Source organism: Triticum dicoccoides, chromosome 1B, assembly GCF_002162155.2.
Source record: "Triticum dicoccoides isolate Atlit2015 ecotype Zavitan chromosome 1B, WEW_v2.0, whole genome shotgun sequence".
NCBI lineage: Eukaryota > Viridiplantae > Streptophyta > Magnoliopsida > Poales > Poaceae > Triticum > Triticum dicoccoides.
The window spans coordinates 707,768,108-707,791,382 of NC_041381.1; the positions used below are offsets into that span (position 1 = coordinate 707,768,108).

The following is a 23,275-nucleotide window of genomic DNA, read 5'->3' on the forward strand; positions in this document are numbered from 1 at the left end:
CTCCTCCCTCCCTCCTTTATATACGGGGGTAGGGGGCACCCTAGGACACACAAGTTGATCATTGATCGTTTCTTAGCCGTGTGCGGTGCCCCCCTCCACGATATTACACCTCGGTCATATTGTAGCGGTGCTTAGGCGAAGCCCTGCGACAGGAGAACATCAAGATAGTCACCACGCCGTCGTGCTGATGGAACTCTCCCTCGAAGCCTCTACTGGATTGGAGATCGAGGTTGCGTCATCGAGCTGTACGTGTGTCAAGAACTCGGAGGTGCCGGAGTAACGGTGCTTGGATCGGTCGGACCGGGAGGACGTACGACTACTTCCTCTACGCTGCGTCAACACTTCCACTTCGGTCTACGAGGGTATGTAGACAACACTCTCCCCTCGTTGCTATGTCATCACCATGATCTTGCGTGTGCGTAGGATTTTTTTTTGAAATTACTACGTTCCCCAACAGTGGCATCCGAGCCTAGGTTTTTATGGTTTGATGTTATATGCACGAGTAGAACACAAGTGAGTTGTGGACGATATAAGTCATACTGCCTACCAGCATGTCATACTTTGGTTCAGCGGTATTGTTGGATGAAGCGGCCCGGACCGACATTACGCGTACGCTTACGCGAGACTGGTTTTACCGCCGTGCTTTGCACACAGGTGACTAGCGGGTGTCTGTTTCTCCAACTTTAGTTGAACCGAGTGTGGCTACGCCCGGTCCTTGTGAAGGTTAAAACGGAGTCTATTTGACAAACTATCGTTGTGTTTTTGATGCGTAGGTGAGATTGGTTCTTGCTTAAGCCCGTAGCAGCCACGTAAAATTTGCAACAACAAAGTAGAGGACGTCTAACTTGTTTTTGCAGGGCATGTTGTGATGTGATATGGCCAAGACGTGATGCTATATTTTATTGTATGAGATGATCATGTTTTGTAACCGAAGTTATCGGCAACTGGCAGGAGCCATATGGTTGTCGCTTTATTGTATGAAATGCAAACGCCCTGTAATTGCTTTACTTTATCACTAAGCGGTAGCGATAGTCGTAGAAGCAATAGATGGCGTAACGACAACGATGCTATGATGGAGATCAAGGTGTCGCGCCGGTGACGATGGTGATCACGACGGTGCTTTGAAGATGGAGATCACAAGCACAAGATGATGATGGCCATATCATATCACTTATATTGATTGCATGTGATGTTTATCCTTTATGCATCTTATCTTGCTTTGATTGACGGTAGCATTTTAAGATGATATCTCACTAATTATCAAGAAGTGTTCTCCCTGAGTATGCACCGTTGCGAAAGTTCTTCGTGCTGAGACACCACGTGATGATCGGGTGTGATAGGCTCTACGTTCAAATACAACGGGTGCAAAACAGTTGCACACGCGGAATACTCAGGTTATACTTGACGAGCCTAGCATATACAGATATGGCCTCGGAACACGGAGACCGAAAGGTCGAGCGTGAATCATATAGTAGATATGATCAACATAGAGATGTTCACCATTGAAACTACTCCATCTCACGTGATGATCGGACATGGTTTAGTTGATTTGGATCACGTGATCACTTAGATGACTAGAGAGATGTCTGTCTAAGTGGGAGTTCTTAAGTAATATGATTAATTGAACTTAAATTTATCATGAACTTAGTACCTGATAGTATTTTGCTTGTCTATGTTTGTTTGTAGATAGATGGCTCGTGCTGTTGTTCCGTTGAATTTTAATGTGTTCCTTGAGAAAGCAAAGTTGAAAGATGATGGTAGCAATTACACGGACTGGGTCCGTAACCTGAGGATTATCCTCATTGCTGCACAGAAGAGTTACGTCCTGGAAGCACCGCTGGGTGCCAGGCCTGTTGCTGATGCAACTGACGACGTTAAGAACGTCTGGCAGAGCAAAGCTGATGACTACTCTATAGTTCAGTGTGCCATGCTTTACGGCTTAGAACCGGGCATTCAACGACGTTTTGAACGTCATGGAGCATATGAGATGTTCCAGGAGTTGAAGTTAATATTTCAAGCAAATGCCCGGATTGAGAGATATGAAGTCTCCAATAAGTTCTACAGCTGCAAGATGGAGGAGAACAGTTCTGTCAGTGAGCATATACTCAAAATGTCTGGGTATAATAATCACTTGATTCAACTGGGAGTTAATCTTCCGGATGATAGCGTCATTGACAGAATTCTCCAATCACTGCCACCAAGCTACAAGAGCTTTGTGATGAACTATAATATGCAAGGGATGAACAAGACTATTCCCGAGCTCTTCGCGATGCTGAAAGCCGCGGAGGTAGAAATCAAGAAGGAGCATCAAGTGTTGATGGTCAACAAGACCACTGGTTTCAAGAAAAGGGCCAAAGGGAAGAAGAAGGGGAACTTCAAAAAGAACAGCAAACAAGTTGCTGCTCAAGAGAAGAAACCCAAGTCTGGACCTAAGCCTGAAACTGAGTGCTTCTACTGCAAGCAGACTGGACACTGGAAGCGGAACTGCCCCAAGTATTTGGCGGATAAGAAGGATGGCAAAGTGAACAAAGGTATATGTGATATACATGTTATTGATGTGTACCTTACTAATGCTCGCAGTAGCACCTGGGTATTTGATACTGGTTCTGTTGATAACATTTGCAACTCGAAACAGGGACTACGGATTAAGCGAAGATTAGCTAAGGACGAGGTGACGATGCGCGTGGGAAATGGTTCCAAAGTCGATGTGATCGCAGTCGGCACGCTACCTCTACATCTACCATCGGGATTAGTTTTAGACCTGAATAATTGTTATTTGGTGCCTGCGTTGAGCATGAACATTATATCTGGATCTTGTTTGATGCGAGACGGTTATTCATTTAAATCAGAGAATAATGGTTGTTCTATTTATATGAGTAATATCTTTTATGGTCATGCACCCTTGAAGAGTGGTCTATTTTTATTGAATCTCGATAGTAGTGATACACACATTCATAATGTTGAAGCCAAAAGATGCAGAGTTGATAATGATAGTGCAACATATTTGTGGCACTGCCGTTTAGGTCATATCGGTGTAAAGCGCATGAAGAAACTCCATACTGATGGACTTCTGGAATCACTTGATTATGAATCACTTGGTACTTGTGAACCGTGCCTCATGGGCAAGATGACTAAAACACCGTTCTCCGGATCTATGGAGAGAGCAACAGATTTGTTGGAAATCATACATACAGATGTATGTGGCCCGATGAATGTTGAGGCTCGTGGCGGATATCATTATTTTCTCACCTTCACAGATGATTTGAGTAGATATGGGTATATCTACTTGATGAAACACAAGTCTGAAACATTTGAAAAGTTCAAAGAATTTCAGAGTGAAGTAGAAAATCATCGTAACAAGAAAATAAAGTTTCTACGATCTAATCGTGGAGGAGAATATTTGAGTTACGAGTTTGGTTTACATTTGAAACAATGTGGAATAGTTTCGCAACTCACGCCACCTGGAACACCACAACGAAATGGTGTGTCCAAACGTCGTAATCGTACTTTACTTGATATGGTGCGATCTATGATGTCTCTTACCGATTTACCGCTATCGTTTTGGGGTTATGCTTTAGAGACGGCCACATTCACGTTAAATAGGGCACCATCAAAATCCGTTGAGACGACGCCTTATGAACTGTGGTTTGGCAAGAAACCAAAGTTGTCGTTTCTCAAAGTTTGGGGCTGCGATGCTTATGTGAAGAAACTTCAACCAGATAAGCTCGAACCCAAATCGGAGAAATGTGTCTTCATAGGATACCCAAAGGAGACTATTGGGTACACCTTCTATCACAGATCTGAGGGCAAGATTTTCGTTGCTAAATTCGGATCCTTTCTAGAGAAGGAGTTTCTCTCGAAAGAAGTGAGTGGGAGGAAAGTAGAACTTGATGAGATAACTGTATCTACTCCCTTATTGGAAAGTAGTTCATCACAAGAACCGGTTCCTGTGACGACTACACCAATTAGTGAGGAAGCTAATGATATTGATCATGGAACTTCAGATCAAGTTTCTACTGAACCTCGTAGGTCTACCAGAGTAAGATCCGCACCAGAGTGGTACGGAAATCCTATTCTGGAAGTCATGTTACTTGACCATGATGAACCTACGAACTATGAGGAAGCGATGATGAGCCCAGATTCCGCAAAATGGCTAGAGGCCATGAAATCTGAGATAGGATCCATGTATGAAAACAAAGTATGGACTTTGGTTGACTTGCCCGATGATCGGCAAGCCATTGAGAATAAATGGATCTTTAAGAAGAAGACTGACGCTGATGGTAATGTTACTGTCTACAAAGCTCGACTTGTTGCAAAAGGTTTTCGACAAGTTCAAGGGGTTGACTACGATGAGACTTTCTCACCCGTAGCGATGCTTAAATCTGTCCGAATCATGTTAGCTATTGCTGCATTTCATGATTATGAAATTTGGCAAATGGATGTCAAGACTGCATTCTTGAATGGATTTCTAGAAGAAGAGTTGTATATGATGCAGCCTGAAGGTTTTGTTGATCCAAAAGGTGCTGACAAAGTGTGCAAACTCCAGCGTTCCATTTATGGACTGGTGCAAGCATCTCGGAGTTGGAATAAACGCTTTGACAGTGTGATCAAAGCATATGGTTTTATACAGACTTTTGGAGAAGCCTGTATTTACAAGAAAGTGAGTGGGAGCTCTGTAGCATTTCTAGTTTTATATGTTGATGACATATTCTTAATTGGAAATGATATAGAATTTCTTGATAGCATAAAGGGATACTTGAATAAAAGTTTTTCAATGAAAGACCTCGGTGAAGCTGCTTACATATTGGGCATCAAGATCTATAGAGATAGATCAAGACGCTTAATAGGACTTTCACAAAGCACATACCTTGACAAAATTTTGAAAAAGTTCAAAATGGATCAGGCAAAGAAAGGATTCTTGCCTGTGCTACAAGGTGTGAAGTTGAGTCGAACTCAATGCCTGACCACAGCAGAAGATAGAGAGAAAATGAAAGATGTTCCCTATGCTTCAGCCATAGGCTCTATCATGTATGCAATGCTGTGTACCAGACCTGACGTATGCTTAGCAATAAGCTTGGCAGGTAGGTACCAAAGTAATCCAGGAGTGGATCACTGGACAGCGGTCAAGAACATCCTGAAATACCTGAAAAGGACTAAGGATATGTTTCTCGTATATGGAGGTGACAAAGAGCTAGTCGTAAATGGTTACATCGATGCAAGCTTTGACACTGATCCGGACAATTCTAAATCGCAAACCGGATAAGTGTTTATATTAAACGGTGGAGCTGTAAGTTGGTGCAGTTCAAAACAAAGCGTCGTAGCGGGATCTACATGTGAAGCGGACTACATAGCTGCTTCTGAAGCAGCAAATGAAGGAGTCTGGATGAAGGAGTTCATTTCCGATCTAGGTGTCATACCTAGTGCATCGGGACCAATGAAGATCTTCTGTGACAATACTGGTGCAATTGCCTTGGCAAAGGAATCCAGATTTCACAAGAGGACCAAGCACATCAAGAGACGCTTCAATTCCATTCGGGACCAAGTCCAAGTGGGAGACATAGAGATTTGCAAGATACATACGGATCTGAATGTTGCAGACCCGTTGACTAAGCCTCTCTCACGAGCAAAACATGATCAGCACCAAGACTCCATGGGTGTTAGAATCATTACTGTGTAATCTAGATTATTAACTCTAGTGCAAGTGGGAGACTGAAGGAAATATGCCCTAGAGGCAATAATAAAGTTATTATTTATTTCCTCATATCATGATAAATGTTTATTATTCATGCTAGAATTGTATTAACCAAAAACATAATACATGTGTGAATACATAGACAAACATATAGTCACTAGTATGCCTCTACTTGACTAGCTCATTAATCAAAGATGGTTATGTTTCCTAACCATAGACATGTGTTGTCATTTGATTAATGAGATCACATCATTAGGAGAATGATATGATTGACATGACCCATCCTGTTAGCTTAGCACTTGATCGTTTAGTATTCTGCTATTGCTTCCTTCATGACTTATACATGTTCCTGTAACTATGAGAATTGTGTAACTCCCGTTTACCGGAAGAACACTTTGGGTACTACCAAACATCACAACGTAACTGGGTGATTATAAAGGAGTACTACAGGTGTTTCCAAAGGTACATGTTGAGTTAGCATAATTCGAGATTAGGTTTTGTCACTCCGATTGTCGGAGAGGTATCTCTGGGCCCTCTCGGTAATACTCATCACCTAAGCCTTGCAAGCATGTAACTAATGAGTTAGTTATGAGATGACGTATTACGGAACGAGTAAAGAGACTTGCCGGTAACGAGATTGAACTAGGTATTGGATACCGACGATCTAATCTCGGGCAAGTAACATACCGATGACAAAGGGAATAACGTATGTTGTTATGCGGTTTGACCGATAAAGATCTTCGTAGAATATGTAGGAACCAATATGGGCATCCAGGTCCCGCTATTGGTTATTGACCAGAGACGTGTCTCGGTCATGTCTACATTGTTCTCGAACCGTAGGGTCCGCATGCTTAAGGTTTCGATGACAGTTATATTATGAGTTTATGTATTTTGATGTACCGAAGGTTGTTCGGAGTCTCGGATATGATCACGGACATGACGAGGAGTCTCGAAATGGTCGAGACATAAAGATTGATATATTGGACGGATATATTTGGACACCGGAAAGGTTCCGGAAGAGTTTGGAGCTCCGGGAGGTTACCGGAACCCCCCGGGAGGTATATGGGCCTTATTGGGCCCATGTAGGAGGAAGAGAGAAGGAGCAAGGGAGGGGGGCGCGCCCCCCCAAGCCCAATCTGAATTGGGGAGGGGGGCCGGCCCCCCCTTTCCTTTCTCCTTCCCCCTCTTCCTTTCCTACTACTAGTACTACTTCCTAATACTAGTACTCCTTCCTTCCCCCTCCAAATAAGATAAGGAAAAGAGAGGGAAACCTACTTGGAGTAGGTTTCCCCCTCCCTATGGCGCGCCCCCCCTTGGGCCGGCCACCTCCTCCCTCCCTCCTTTATATACGGGGGTAGGGGGGCACCCTAGGACACACAAGTTGATCATTGATCGTTCCTTAGCCGTGTGCGGTGCCCCCCTCCACGATATTACACCTCGGTCATATTGTAGCGGTGCTTAGGCGAAGCCTTGCGACAGGAGAACATCAAGATAGTCACCACGCCGTCGTGCTGACAGAACTCCCCCTCGAAGCCTCTACTGGATTGGAGATCGAGGTTGCGTCATCGAGCTGTACGTGTGTCAAGAACTCGGAGGTGCCGGAGTAACGGTGCTTGGATCGGTCGAACCGGGAGGATGTACGACTACTTCCTCTACGCTGCGTCAACGCTTCCGCTTCGGTCTACGAGGGTATGTAGACAACACTCTCCCCTCGTTGCTATGTCATCACCATGATCTTGCGTGTGCGTAGGAATTTTTTTTGAAATTAGTACGTTCCCCAACAGGACCTTCGAGTTCCTTTTGGATAGGGTCGCATATTGGGCGTGGCATCAAATTAATTTTACAAAATACTGTGAATAGATCTAGAAAGAATTGGTCCAAAAAACTTGATGATGCATTATGGGCCTATAGAACTGCATACAAAAATCCTATGGGTATGTCTCCATATAAGATGGTTTATGGAAAAGCGTGTCATTTAACTCTTGAACTTGAACATAAAGCATATTGGGATATTAAAGAGCTCAATTATGACTTCAAACTTGCTGGTGAGAAGAGGTTATTTGATATTAGCTCACTTGATGAATGGAGAACCCAAGCGTATGAGAATGCCAAGCTATTCAAAGAAAAAGTCAAACGCTGGCATGATAAGAGGATACAAAAGCGTGAGTTTAACGTAGGAGATTATGTGTTATTATTCAACTCTTGTTTAAGATTTTTTGCAGGAAAACTTCTCTCAAAATGGGAAGGTCCCTACGTTATCGAGGAGGTCTATTGTTCTGGTGCTATAAAAATCAACAACTTCGAAGGCACAAATACGAGGGTGGTAAACGGTCAAAGAATTAAACATTATATTTCAAGTAATCCTATCAATGTTGAAACTAATATTATTGAAACCGTAACCCCTGAGGAATACATAAGGGACACTTTCCAGAACGTTCCAGACTCTGAAAAGGTATAGGTATGTGGTACGGTAAGTAAACCGACTCCAAAACAACTCCAATGGCAATTTTTATCAGTTTTGGAATATTTAAGAATTTTAGGAAGAAAGAAGTAGCCCGAAAGGGACATGAGGCTCCCACGAGAGAGGAGGGCGCCCCCCTGTAGGGCGCGCCCCCTGTCTCGTGGGCACCTCATGTGCCTCCCGGACTCCGTTTTCTTGCAAGTTACATATTTTGGTCGGTAAAAATTCATTATATATACTCCCGAAGGTTTTGACCACCGTATCACGCAAATATCCTCTATTTTCGTTTTGAGTTGTTCCTATTGCAGAATAGAGCAAGATGTCGTCCCAAGATTCAGAGGGGGAGAGCTACATGGCTGATTATATCGCAAACCCAAAAGTATATGGGGATGTGGAACATTATGGCTAGACCACGGAGGAAGAAGAAGACTATGATCCAAAGGGGAAGGAGGAGACAAGCTCCGATGAAGAGGACGATCCACTACCTCAACCTGGTGATATGCATGTGGAGTTCAAGAAGTGAAGCCTCCCTAAGGTCCAATCTATCCCACCACATTTTTTGCAGGACATCAAGGCAGCACTATGCAAAAAGATAATGAAACTTGAGCTCGAGAATGAGGATCTGAGGAAGGAAAATTTTAGCCTCGGATGCAAGCTAGAGAAGAAAAATGCAACAACTCCACCATCACCACCTCCGAGGACATAATCACATGGGTATGGGCACTCCCCTTGGCAACTGCCAAGCTTGGGGATGTGCCCCGGTATCGTATCACCATCACACTCCTATATTTACCGCTTTATTTAGTTCGATCCTTTTAGTAGTATCTTGATCTAGTAGATTCAAGTTTTGATATCAAGTAGTTTTGAGTTTTGCATTGTGATCTCTTTTTGTAATCGAGTCTGTGAGTTATCTATAATAAAGATTAGTGTTGAGTCAAGGGCTTCGCTATGTTGCTATGATCTTGAGAAAGTAGAAAGTATAAAAGAGTTCATATTGATCTTATGGGTAGTGATAACTCCACACATAGAAAGTATGAGGCATAAAAATTGTTGAGAGTTGATGAACGTAGCCTTGGTCATCGTTGCAATTAATAGGAAGTGATAAGGAAAGAGGGGTTCACATATAAATATATTATCTTGGACACCTTTTATAATTGTGAAGCACTCATTAAGTATGACATGCTAAAAGAGTTGATGTTGGACAAGGAAGACAACGTAATGGTTTATGTTTTCCGACATCTCAGTTAAAGTATATTGTCGTTGACCTTCCAAACATGTTGAGCTTGCCTTTCCCCCTCATGCTAGCCAAATTCCTTGCACCAAGTAGAGATACTACTTGTGCTTCCAAAATACCCTTAAACCCAGTTTTGCCATGAGAGTTCACTATACCTACCTATGGATTGAGTAAGATCCTTCAAGTAAGTTGTCATCGGTGCAAGCAATAAAAATTGCTCTCTAAATATGTATGACTTATTAGTGCAGAGAAACCCCAGCTAATTCATTCTCCCGGGTACTGTTCGAGAGAGGAGAAAAGGGAGGCGGCTCGATGTGCGAGTTGGGGCTCGGCCCGATCCCGGGCGCTCGCCGCCGGCGCTGCCGGTTGGAGAGAAGATGGGGGAGGTGCCCGCAGCTGCCGTGTACATACTAGTTGTAGTTGTGGTGTTTCCTTAGTGGAGTTTTGCTTTATGCCGGAGCTTGGCGTGATGCCGATGGGGATTGGGTCGCCGGCGCGAGCGAGCCGCGTGCGGTGGCTACTAGAGTCGGTTCTTAAGGTGGTGGAGATGGAGGGCTTGTTGCTGCCGACTGGATCCACTCTGGTGTCCCTGGTAATAAGCTCGATGGCCCTGATCTGGCGGAGGATCTTGCTGCTCTCCCCTGCCTCGAAGGCCATCATGGCGATGTCGAAGACGTGGCCGACGCTTGCAGCTCTGGAGCTTGCAGGTTGGGATGCTGCGGATTGGGCTGTGGATCATCAGCAGTGGATGATTTGTTGGCGAAGCGATGGCGCCTGCTGCAGCGATCGATGGCTTGCTCTCGCTGACTCGCCTCTGTTTCTTCTGGCCGAAGGGCGGTCATTCAAATTCCTCAGGAGGCAGCTCTGTTCTTCCATGGAGTCTATGGCGTGGTGCTATGGAGCTTTCGTCGGCCCAAGTGGTCTCGTCCCCGGTGCCGGCCGGAAGTTTTCCGTCGAGGAGCAGAATAGGACCCGATTGCGTTTCCTTTCCTCTGTTGGGGTCCTTTTGCAAAGTTTAGGGACTATTTAGTAGTTCCAGTTTTCTTTTGGGTCTCTGTTGTAATATGCGCTTTCTTGTTTATCCAATAAATATCTAGGTCCTTCTTGGCCCGTGTCTGTTCAAAAAAAATTAGTGCAGAGAAAATAAGCTTTGTATGAACTTGTTGTGGAAGTAATAAAAGCGACGGACTGCATAATAAAGGTCCACATACAAGGGGCAATATAAAGTGACGTTCTTTTGCATTAAGATTTTGTGCATCAACCCTAAACGCGCATGACAACCTCTGCTTCCCTCTGCGCAGGGCCTATCTTTTACTTTATGCTTGAGTCAAGGTGATCCTCACCTTTCCCTTTTTCATTTTATCCTTTGGCAAGCTCTTCGTGTTTGAAAGATCATGATATATATATCCAATTGTATGTAAGTTAGCATGGGCTATTATTGTTGACATCACCTAAAGGTGAATACGTTGGGAGGCAACACAATAAGCCCCTATCTTTCTCAGTGTCCGACTGAAACTCTATAACCACAAGTACTGCGTGAGTGTTAGCAATTGTAGAAGACTACGAGATAGTTGAGTATGTGAGCTTGCTGAAAAGCTCTATTGTTGATTCTTTCTGATGTTACGATAAATTGCAATTGCTTCAATGACTGAGATTATAGTTTGTTAGTTCCCAATGAAGTTTTTGAACCATACTTGACATTGTGAATTGCTTGTTACTTGAGCATAGGAAATCATATGAAAAAAATCTATATATGTTGCTATTATTAGAATGATCATGATGCCCTCATGTCCGTATTTTATTTTTATCGACACCTCTATCTCTAAACATGTGGACATATTTTTCGATTTCGGCTTCCGCTTGAGGACAACCGAGGTCTAAGCTTGGGGGAGTTGATACGTCCATTTTGCATCATGCTTTTATATCAATATTAATTGCATTATGGGCTGTTATTACACATTATATCTAAATACTTATGGCTATTCTCTCTTATTTTACAAGGTTTACCATGAAGAGGAGGAATGCTGGCAGCTGGAATTCTGGCTGGAAAAGGAGCAAACGTTGGAAACCTATTCTGCACAGCTCCAAAAGTCCTGAAACTCCACAAAACAACTTTTTGGAATTAATAAGAATTTCTGAGCGAAAGAAATATGCCAGGGGGCCACACCCTGTCCAGGAGACAGGGGGCGCCCCCCCTATAGGGCTCGCCCCTATCTCCTGGGCCCCCTGGTGGGCCTCCGGCGTCCATCTTCTGCTATATCATCACTTTTACCCTGGAAAAAATCATGGGCAAGCTTACGGGACGAAACTCCGCCGCCACGAGGCGGAACCTTGGCGGAATCAATCTAGGGCTCCGGCGGAGCTATTCTGTCGGGGACACTTCCCTCCAGGAGGGGGAAATCATCACCAACGTCATCACCAACGATCCTCTCATCGGGAGGGGTCAATCTCCATCAACATCTTCACCAGCACCATCTCCTCTCAAAACCCTAGTTCATCTCTTGTATCCAATCTTGTATCAAAACTACAAATTGGTACCAGTAGTGTTGATTACTCCTTGTAGTTGATGCTAATTGGTTTACTTGGTGGAAGATCATATGCTCAGATCCTTTATGCATATTATCACTCCTCTGATTATGAACATGAATATGCTTTGTGAGTAGTTACGTTTGTTCTTGAGGACATGGGTGAAGTCTTGCTATTAGTAGTCATGTGAATTTGGTATTTGTTCGATATTTTGATGAGATGTATGTTGTCTTTTCCTCTAGTGGTGTTATGTGAACATCGACTACATGACACTTCACCATTATTTGGGCCTAGAGGAAGGCATTGGGAAGTAATAAGTAGATGATGGGTTGCTAGAGTGACAGAAGCTTAGACCCTAGTTTATGTGTTGCTTCATTAGGGGCTGATATGGATCCATATGTTTAATGTTGTGGTTAGGTTTACCTTAATACTTCTTTTGTAGTTGCGGATGCTTGCAATAGGGGTTAATCATAAGTGGGATGCTTGTCCAAGTTAGGACAGTACCCAAGTACCGGTCCACCCACATATCAAATTATCAAACCGAACGCGAATCATATGAACGTGATGAAAACTAGCTTGACGATAATTCCCAATGTGTCCTCGGGAGTTCCTTTCTCATTATTAGAAATTGTCCAGGCTTATCCTTTGCTACATACAGGATTGGGCCACCTTGCTGCACTTTATTTACTTGTTACTCTTACTATTTATCTTATCACAAAACTATCTATCACCTACAATTTCAGTGCTTGCAGAGAAAACCTTACTAAAAACTGCTTATCATTTCCTTCTGCTCCTCGTTGGGTTCGACACTCTTACTTATCGAAAGGACTACGATTGATCCCCTACACTTGTGGGTCATTATCTGGCCTCAGTTTATATAATGTACCAGAGGCCTAAGATAACAAGAGTCCTAGCCGAATACACCGGTAGGGAGGAGGCCTTGTCTTGATCACCAAGTTTTGTGGAATCTTCCTTGTATGCGGCAACTGTCCGAACTGGCCCATGAGTATACGGCCATGTGGGTCCTCGACCCAATCTAACTGATCGGAGGACGACGTGGTGAGTACCCCCTAGTCCAGGACACCGACTACAGGTTTGAAGAAGATTATGGTGACTCTTCATAGGATGAGAAGGTGTCGGCGCCGCTGAAGGGTCATATGGAGTCGGCACGAATTTGTACGTCGATAGTGGCGCCACCAACCACATCACCGGTGAACTTGAAAATGTTACGGCCAAGATCAAATCCACACTGCAAGCGATGCATGTCTGAGGATTGGGTTTGGTCCGAAGAGGATGGAGACAAATATATGTGGGGTCGGGATGGGCCAACATGGCTCCCAGGGATCTCCATATCTGCCCCCGATTTAAACTGAATATGTGAGGTTCCATTTAAGGGCATCTCCAGCCGCGCCCCCAAAAAGGCCTCCCCAGGCGATTTTTTCGCGCCGGCGCCGAAAAAACGTCCCAGTCGCGCCCCCAGGGCGCCGAAAATCGCCGGTTCGGGCCTTTTTTCCGCCCGGCGGTCACAGGCCGAACCCGGCGCGCTGGGGAGCCGTTGGGGGCTCCGGCGCTAGTGAAAAGCGCGCCTGGCCCACGCCGACAGGGGAAAAGTCAAGTTTTTCTTCCCCGACTCGCCTCGCACCCCCCGCGCCCTCGGCCACCACTAGCTGTATCCCGGCGACGGTCGCCGGCCTAATCCGCCTAGATAGCCATTCCCCGCCTAAAAATAGCAGCGCTTCGCCGCGGCAACCCCTCCTCGCAGCACTAGGCGGTGCCGGCCGCCGTTTCCGGCCGCGGAGGCGCGGTTTAACGGCGGGTACATGCCCACGAGCGCAAGGTGTTCGGCGTTTTGACTGACTCGGCGATGGACTCCGATGAGGAGGAAGAGCTCGCCGCGCTGCTGGAGGAGGAAGCCGCGGCCGACGTCCAGGAAGAAGAGCATCTGATGGTGCTCGCCGCCCTCGCCCAGCTGCTGGCGAGCAATGAAAAGCCGCGTCGAGGTGGCTCGGCGCCGGGGCGGGTGAAAGCAAAGAACCGGCATCGTCTGTAAGGCTACTGCATGCTCTACTCCGACTACTTCGCCGATGCTCCACTTCATGGCGAGAGAACATTTCGGCGCCGTTATCGGATGAGCCGGAAGCTCTTCCTCAGGATTGTGAATTCCATCCGGGAGTTCGACAACTACTTCAAGTGCAAGATGGATTGCACTGGCGCTCTTGGATTCACCTCCATCCAGAAGTGCACGACAGCGATGAGGATGCTTGCATATGGAGCTCCCAGTGATTCACTCGACGACTATGGGCGCATGGCCGAGTCCACCAGCATAGAGTGTTTCTACAAGTTCTGTCGGGCAGTGGTGGCAGTGTTTGGGCCACAATACTTGAGAGCACCCAATGCGGAAGACACTGCTCGGATCCTAGCCCAGAATGCAGCAAGAGGATTTCCTGGGATGCTTGGAAGCATCGACTGCATGCATTGGAAATGGAAGAACTGCCCATTTGGTTGGCAGGGGATGTACAAAGGCGCCAAAGGTGGTTGCAGTGTGGTGCTTGAGGCGGTAGCCACACAGGACCTCTGGATTTGGCACTCCTTCTTTGGTATGCCAGGAACTCACAATGACATCAACGTGTTGCAGTGCTCTCCTGTTTTTGCCAAGCTCGTTGAGGGCCATTCTCCTCCGGTGAACTTCGAGATCAATGGGCACCAATACAACAAGGGGTACTATCTAGCTGACGACATCTATCCGAGATGGTCGACATTTGTGAAGACGATCTCAAACCCTGTTCCAGGAGGCAAGAACGCCTGGTTTGCGAAGGTTCAGGAGGCTTGCAGGAAGGATGTCGAGCGGGCATTTGGTGTGCTCCAATCTCGATTCGCTGTTGTTCGGTACCCCGCTCAGACCTTGTCGAAAGATCAAATGTGGGAGATCATGACTTGCTGTGTCATCTTGCACAACATGATCATCGAGAGCGAGCAAGAAGACCCAGTGTTTGACACTGAATCATACTACAGGCAGGGTCCTCTAGCCGAAGTTGATCACCAGCTACCGGCAACTTGGACTGCCTATCTCAGTATGCGTCAAGAGATCCGAGACCCACAGGTGCATCATCAACTGCAGAAAGATCTGATTGAGCACCTATGAAGGCTCAAGGGGGACGCCGCGTGATGAAATACGATTTTTTATTTGTTGAACTATATAATTTGTATTAAACTATTTGTTGTTGTACTATTTTGTTGAAGTATTTGATTTTTCTGCGATGAAATATGTGATAAGGAATAATTATGTTGATAATTGAACGCCGAGACAGGGCGAAACCACGCCGAATATGGGCCTATTCTCGCCCATATGGGCCGTTTATTCGCCGAAATTGGGCTGCAAAGTGGGCCAATTTCGGCGCCTGGGGGCGAGCTGGGGGCGGCGACTGGGCGAAAAACCGCCCCCAGCGCCGAGTGTCTCGCCGGCTCGCCCCCAGGGGGTGATTTTTGTGCGTCCTGGGGGGGCCAACGGCTGGAGATGCCCTAAGGTTGGTATGAGATGGCAGGGTGTAAACCCGGGCATGGGCAGCCCGGCCCGAGCCCGACCCGAAAAACCCGGGTCGGGCCGGACAGGGCTTAACACTCGGGCCGGGCTTGGGCTTTGTTTTGCAGCCCGAAAGGTAGTTCGGACCGGGCTCGGGCTTCTCTTTTTCTATTTTTTGGGCCGAGCTTTCGGGCTTCGGGCCGGGCTTGCACGTACACGTACCAAAAAACAGCGTTCAGGCCGGGCTTTCGGGCTTCGGGCTTGATTTCGGGCCGGGCTCGGGCTTGAAATCAGGGAGTATTTCAGGCTTCGGGCCGGGCTCGGGCTTGAGAAATGAAGGTCGGGCTTTACAAGCCCGGCCCGAAACCCGGCCCGGCCCGACGTTTGCCCAGGTTTAGCAAGGTGGGTCGTCTTCTTTTACCTGCCAATGACCGAGCAGTCCGCTTAAGCGGGGTTTGGGGTTGGAAAATACCCTTTGGAACATGGTGGTAATTACACCTGATAATTGATTTTATTTTTTAAAAATCAGAAAAAGTCAAAATGTTCCAAAACATTTTCCCAACAAACTCGAGTTGTCGTTTCTGTCGTACAAAAATATTCTGTAACGAAATATTCTCTGACAAAATGAAAAATATTCCCCAACAATAGCATGAACAGTAGTACCATGTATATAGAGACAATTTTTCTTACGTCCACAACAACATGAAAGTCATTTCTTCGCAAAAGATTTCATACGAGTGCAACAATAAATCTACTTTGTCCGCAAAAAATTTCGGATTTTTTGACTTTCTTACAAATCCGGGTGAAGTTACGCCCGATAACCAAAGTCCCAGTCCGTTTGGGGATGCTCTAGTAGCTACTACTAGAGAAGACGCTTTTTTTGACAAAAAGAAACGACTTTATTGATTGAAAATAACAGTTGCATCGTCTATTAAAAGTGTTATAATTTCGTCCATCGGCTCCTCAAACCAAGAATTTGTTGCGGTTTCATGAGCAACCATGTTCGTTTCCCTATTACAATGTTCAAAACTAGTGAGGAAAGTCACAAGCCAAACAATAGCCATCTTCAAACACTGGCGTCGCCGCTCCCGCAGACCGTCCTCCATTCCTCATTGTATAGAGCACTTCCGTATTATTAGAGTTAATTAACAACAAGACTGCAAGAGATAACCCGAGCAATATAGCAATTGGGGTCCGACCCGGAGACGCCCTTGTCTTGTGCGAACTACTACTTGTACGTAGTCCCTCCCCAGCCCTCGTTGCACGTAGCACCTACGTCGGTCCTACGCGGTTAAGGAGAGTTGTGTAGAGTAGACCCGCGCGCACGGATCGATCGCGCCGCCGCCGCCATGATAGGACGCGGCAACGCAGCAACGCCGCCGGGACCGCGCCACGGCCGCAGCAGGCCGCCGCCCCGCAAGTTCAAGTCGGTCCCGGAGGCCATCTCCACCGGGGACGGGCACGGTGACGGTGACGGCGGCACCGTCTTCCGCGTCGGCCCCATCATCGGCACCGGCTCCTTCGGGGAGATCTACCACGGCACGGACGCCGAGACCAAGGAGGAGGTCGCCATCAAGCTCGTGAGTCCCTACCCTCCCCTTCATCCTCTTCCTTGTGTTGTTCATTAATTTGCCACGCCTCCCTCGATGCACTCGTTGTTCAATTTTCTTGATTACAACTGCTCGCTTAATTTGCCACACTGCATGCATTGATCTGTACGTCCCAGGAGTCTCTCAGGGCGAGGTTCCCACAGCTGATCTACGAGGCCAAGGTCTACAGGAAACTCCAAGAACAAGGTAATTCTTCACCCATGATGCAATTGTGTTTGCTTAATTTTGTGTGCAATTGCATACATATAGCCAACATTAGTATGATTCTTTTTGTGCTTGTGCATTCGCAGCCGGGATTCCAAATGTGAGGTGGTTCGGCGTCGAGGGCGACTACAGCGCCCTGGTGATGGACCTGCTGGGGCCCAACCTCCAGGATCTCTTCGAGTCCTGCGACGCCAAGCTCTCCCTCAAGACCGTCCTCATGCTCGCCGACCAAATGGTACATACATACATTTGCTCTGCAATGCAATTAAGCTTTCAAATTCCATCGTTCATGTCTCCGCATCATGCATGTGGTGATTTACTTAGTTAACGCGCGTCTTCTGTTTTTGTTTGGGTAGATTGACCGGGTCGAGTGCCTCCACACCAACTCTTTCGTGCACAAGGACATCAAGCCGCAGAACTTCCTCATGGGCCGCGGCAAGAGCGCCAACCTGGTACTCATAGATCAGTACTCAATTAGCTTGCAGTTCATGGATCATTGCATATTATTCCATTGTTCTATTTGTATTTTCATGCATGGATCATTGCATTGCATGCAGAGGTATATATGTTTCCTTGTTTTCTACTAAGTTTTTTGAACATCTCTCTGCGTGCAGGTTCATCTTATAGATTTCGGAATCGCGAGGAAGTACATGGAGACGTCCAAGCACGGCAAGCAGCATATCCCATACAGGTAAACATGCCATTTTTTAACATTGATTTCATAGTAATGAACAATAATGTGTTCTCAATTACCCACAAGACAATAGTATGGAACAAAGACTTGTATATATTACATGTTTTCCCTATTTAACCAAATGCAGGGAGAACATGATGGGCCTGCAAGGAACGCCGAGATACGCGAGCATAAACAACCATCTCGGAATCGGTAAGGGTTTATCTCATTCTACACATGAATATGAACTTTCGCCCTATATATTCTGCAAGAGCTCCTTGCCAAATTAAAGCCATCCAAAGTTGTTTCCCCTTGGAACTTCTCGCACCTTCGGTTTCGTACCAAAAATCTGACACCCACCTAACAATTCCCCGCAGAGCAAAGCCGGAGGGATGACCTAGAATCCATCGGCTACATGCTGCTCTACTTCCTCAGAGGAAGGTCGGTCCTCTCCAACCTAACCTCCTGCACTCAATCTCTACCATTCCCTCTTCCCGTAGTGTAACCCACACTCTTAACACATGTTGTTGTTGCTATATCTATCCTCAGCCTCCCATGGCAGGACGCGGACGCCAGGAACCACAGGGAGACGCACGACATGATCAAGGACATGAAGATGGCTACCTCACCCGAGGAGCTCTGCCGCGGACATCCAGCCGAGTTCGCGTCCTACCTCATCTACTGCCGCTCGCTGGGGTTCGAGGACGAGCCCGACTATGCATACCTCAGGAAGTTGTTCAAAGACCTCTTTGTTCAACAAGGCTTCGAGTATGACTATGTTTATGACTGGATGGTTCCCCGGCATTATTACAAAGATGACTACCAGTACTGAGTTTTCTCTTTGGAGAGAGGAGGATGCGGTGCCAAATTGAAAATTTGTACCAGTTATGATTTGATCGGAGGAGCAATGTTCATTCCGCTAGCTGTTGCTAGCTAGGGAACTGAATTCTTTGTGGGTATTCATCTTGTTGAGTTTGTTTTACGATTTAGTTAGGCTGGGAAGATTTTCTTTATTTGAAGGGCCGGCCAGCTGTAGAGACGTTAATTTCCGTAAATATATTCAATGAAGTCAGCAGTGGTTAATCAATACAGTTTAATCAATACTCCCCAGCCTAGTATCTTGTGGTTGGAGTAAGTTTTCTGGACAGTAGCAATCATTAACAAAGAGACACCAGATTTTTACGTGAAAACCCCCTCAACTTGAGGGGAAAAACCACGGGCCGAAGCCACCCAAATCCTCTTCCACTATTATTAAATGTGGGATACAACAAGCTCTTCTCTAGACAGCACTAGAATATCTCGTACATCAAGATTTCTGAATCTTGTATGAACACAATAAGATTTGGGGCTCAAAAACTAGGGATTGGAACAATCTCACCAAAGATGGTGAAACCGGAGCTTGAAGGAGACAAGGTAGTGGATCTGGACCATCACAACCTTGGGGAGGAGCTCCCTTTTCTTCTTCCTTCAATCCTCTTTTTCTTCCCTTGCTCTCTTGGTTTTCTCTCTTCTTCTCTCTTGGAGGATGAACTGATTTTCGTCACACTTGATGGTGGCTGCTGGATGGAGGGTAAAGGATCCCCATCCTCTCATGTGCAAAGTCCAAAATGACCCTAGGTCATAACCCTAATGGGTAGTGGGCTTCTGCACCTCTTTGGGCTGTCTAAAAGGCCTCAAATGGTCATCTCCTCACAGCCCACATGAGGAGGATATCCCAACAAATCTCCCCCCTCCGAATCATGAGGGGGGCACCGCCATGCCTGCTACCTTGCAACATACTTGTAGCTTCTCATTTGGCAATATCTTGGTCATCATATCCGAACCATTGTCGTCGGTATGGATCTTCTCAAATTTCAACAAATTGGAACTCACAACATCTCGAATCCAATGATACCTCACATCAATGTGCTTGGTTCGAGAGTGATAGCTTCAATTCTTGGCAAGATGAATAGCACTCTGACTGTCACAAACTTCTCTTGCTTCATGCCAAGCTCTTGCAAGAAGTTCTTCATCCACAAAACTTCCTTGCCAGCATCAACTGCTGCAATGTACTCAGCTTCTGTAGTTGATGTAGAAACACATTTCTGCAATCTTGATTGCCATGACACTGCTCCCCCCTGCATAAGTCATCAGGATCCAGATGTGGACTTCCTACAATCCTTGTCACCTGCATAATCTGCATCTGTATAGCCCTGCAATACAGGATCACCGCTTCCAAAGCATAAACAAGATGTAGAAGTTCCCTTGAGATACCTGAGAATCCACTTCACTGCTTCCCAGTGAGCTTTACTTGCATTTTTCATGAACCGGCTAACAACTCCAACTGCATAGGCAATGTCAGGCCTAGTCCATACCATGGCATACATCAAACTGCCCACAGCAGATTGGTAAGGTACTTTCCTCATTTCTTCTTTCTCCTTATTCCTTGTAGGACATTATTTTGAATTCAGTTTGTGATGGCCTGCAAGCGGAGAGATAACAGATTTTGCATCTTTCATATTGAACCTTTCAAGTACCTTCTCAATGTATCTTTCCTGTGAGAGCCAAAGCAGCTTCTTTGATCTATCACGGGAGATCTTCATGCCAAATATTTGCTTAGCTGGTCCTAAATCCTTCATGGCAAATGATTTACTCAATGCCTTCTTGAGGAGAGCAATTATCTTTGTGCCATTTCCAACATCAGCATATCATCAACATACAACAAGAGGATAATGAAGTCACCCTCAGCATACCTCTTCATAAAGACACAATGATCAGGTTGTGCTTTATGATAACCAAACACAGTCATAAAAGACTCAAACTTCTTGTACCACTGCCGAGGAGCTTGCTTCAAGCCATACAAGCTCTTCTTCAATTTGCAAACTAAGTGTTCCTTGCCTGCAACCATGAATCCCTCTGGCTGCTCCATGTATATCTCCTCCTCTAGGTCACCATGTAAGAATGCAGTCTTCACATCAAGTTGTTCAATTTCCAAGTCCATGGTGGCAGTCATGCCCAGCACAACTCGAATCGAAGACATCTTGACCACCGGAGAGAATATCTCATCATAATCAATGCCCTTTTTCTGACTGAATCCTTTAACAACCAATCAGGCCTTGTACCTTGGATGTGAGGTGTTTTCTTCAGTCTTCACTCTGTACACCCACTTGTTCTTGAGTTTTTTCTTGCCTTTTGGCAGATTCACCACCAACTCAAAAGTATCATTCTCATACAGGGAATTCATCTCATCCTGCATGGCTTCTGACCATTCTTCTTTGTTCTCATCAGACATTGCCTCCCCATAGCATGAGGGCCCGCCTGCATCTGTCATCAACACATATTTATGTGGTGGATATTAAGAAGAAGGAATATGACCTCTTTCACTTCTTCTTTGTTGCTGCACTGGTGGTGAATCAAGTGGATTTTCGTTGGCATCATCATTACCAACTTCATCATCATCACTTGATGGCTGCTTGCCACTTTGACTTGTACTGCCTTGATTAGTTGCATCTCCACTGTCTTGAGTGTCATCAGCTCACCCATGATTGTCATGCACAAGAGGAGGACGGATTGGATCCATGTCAACCTGAGGTGTGTTGGTCATTGGCTTCTCTAGTTTCCCAATATCTTTTATTGTTTCATCTTCAATAAACACCACATCTCAGCTTCTCACAATCTTCCTATTGGCTGGATCCCACAACCTGTAACCAAACTCTTCACTTGGTTGGCTGAGGTAGATGCACTCCTTTGTCTTGCTATCAAGCTTGGATCTCTCGTCCCTTGGAACATGTACAAATGCCCTGCAACCAAAGACCTTAAAGTGCTTGTATGATACCTCCTTCCCTGACCAAACTCTCCGAGGAATATCACCCGTAAGAGGAACTGAGGGAGATAGGTTAACCACATACATAGCATTCATCAATGCTTCAACCCAAAAGGAATTAGGTAAATGAGCATGAGAGAGCATAGTTCTGACCCTCTCTGTGAGTGTCCTGTTCATTCTCTCTGCAAGACCATTGAGCTGAGGTGTCTTTGGTGGACTCTTCTCAAGTCTGATGCCAAACTTTCTGCAGTACTTTCAAAAGGACCTCGATATTCACCACCACTGTCTGATCTCACGCACTTCAATTTCCTGCCAGTTTCTCTTTCAACCTTGGCATGGAACTCCTCGAAGGCTTCAAGCATCTGGTATTTGTGTTTCAGCACATACACAAAACCTTTCTGGAATGGTCATCAGTAAAAGTCACAAAGTATAATGCTCCACCATGAGATTTTTCAGTCATGGAGCAAACATCAGTGTGCACAATATCAAGACATTTTCTGCATGATGTGGAGGGAGTGTACGAAATGCAACCTATGTTGTTTGCCAGCAAAACAATGTGCACAGGGTTTCAAGGATATACCTTTCAACTCAGGAAGGTACTCCATGAGAGCAAGAGCATGCATGCCCTTCTCACTCATATGCCCAAGCCTCTTGTGCCACAATTCAACTGAAGTGTCTTTTTCAGCAATGTTCAACACCTCATTGCACAACTTGGTTTTGGTCACATAGATATTACCTTGCTTACTTCCTCGAGTCACAATCAAAGAGCCTTTGGTGAGCTTCCATTTTCCTTCACCAAAATAACTAGGATGTTTGATATCATCAAGCTTGCCCACTGACAACGAATTCAGCCTTATGTCGGGAACATGCCTCACATCATCGAGCACCAATTTGCAAGTTGTGTTTGTTTCAATGCATATAGAGCCCTTGCCAACAATTGCCGACGAACCACTATTTCCCATCCTCACTTCGCCAGTAACACCACCAGTGTAAGATGTGAAATACTCCTTGTGTGATGTGATGTGGAATGACGTGTTGGGAAACGTAGCATGCAATTTCAAACAAAATTCCTATGCTCACGCAAGATCTATGTAGGAGATGCATAGCAACGAGAGGGGGAGTGTGTGTCTACGTACCCTTGTAGACCGAAAGCAGAAGCGTTTGACAACACTGTTGATGTAGTCGAACTTCTTCTAGCTCCGACCGATCAAGTACCAAACATACGACACCTCCGAGTTTTGCACACGTTCAGCTCAATGACGTCCCTCGTCCTCTTGATCCAGCAAGATGTCGAGGAAGTAGATGAGTTCCGTCAGCACGATGGCGTGGTGACGGTGATGGTGAAGTGATCCGTGCAGGGCTACGTCTAAGCACCACGAGAATATGACCGGGGGTATAAACTGAGGAGGGGGGGCTGCACACGGCTAACAATTGATGTTGTGTGTTCTAGGCGCCTCCCCCTCATATATATATATAGGTGGGAGGGAGAGGGAGCAGCCAAGGGGGCGCCCCAAGTAGGCCGAATTCTACTTGGGGTTCCTTCCCAATTCCCC

The 23,275-nt window shown here is 45.8% G+C and overlaps 1 pseudogene; it reads left to right on the plus strand.

Moving 5' to 3' along the window:
• LOC119351021 overlaps nt 1-18,752 on the plus strand; it is a 42,268-nt pseudogene extending 23,516 nt beyond the window's left edge.
• The last annotated feature ends 4,523 nt before the right edge of the window (nt 18,753-23,275 follow it).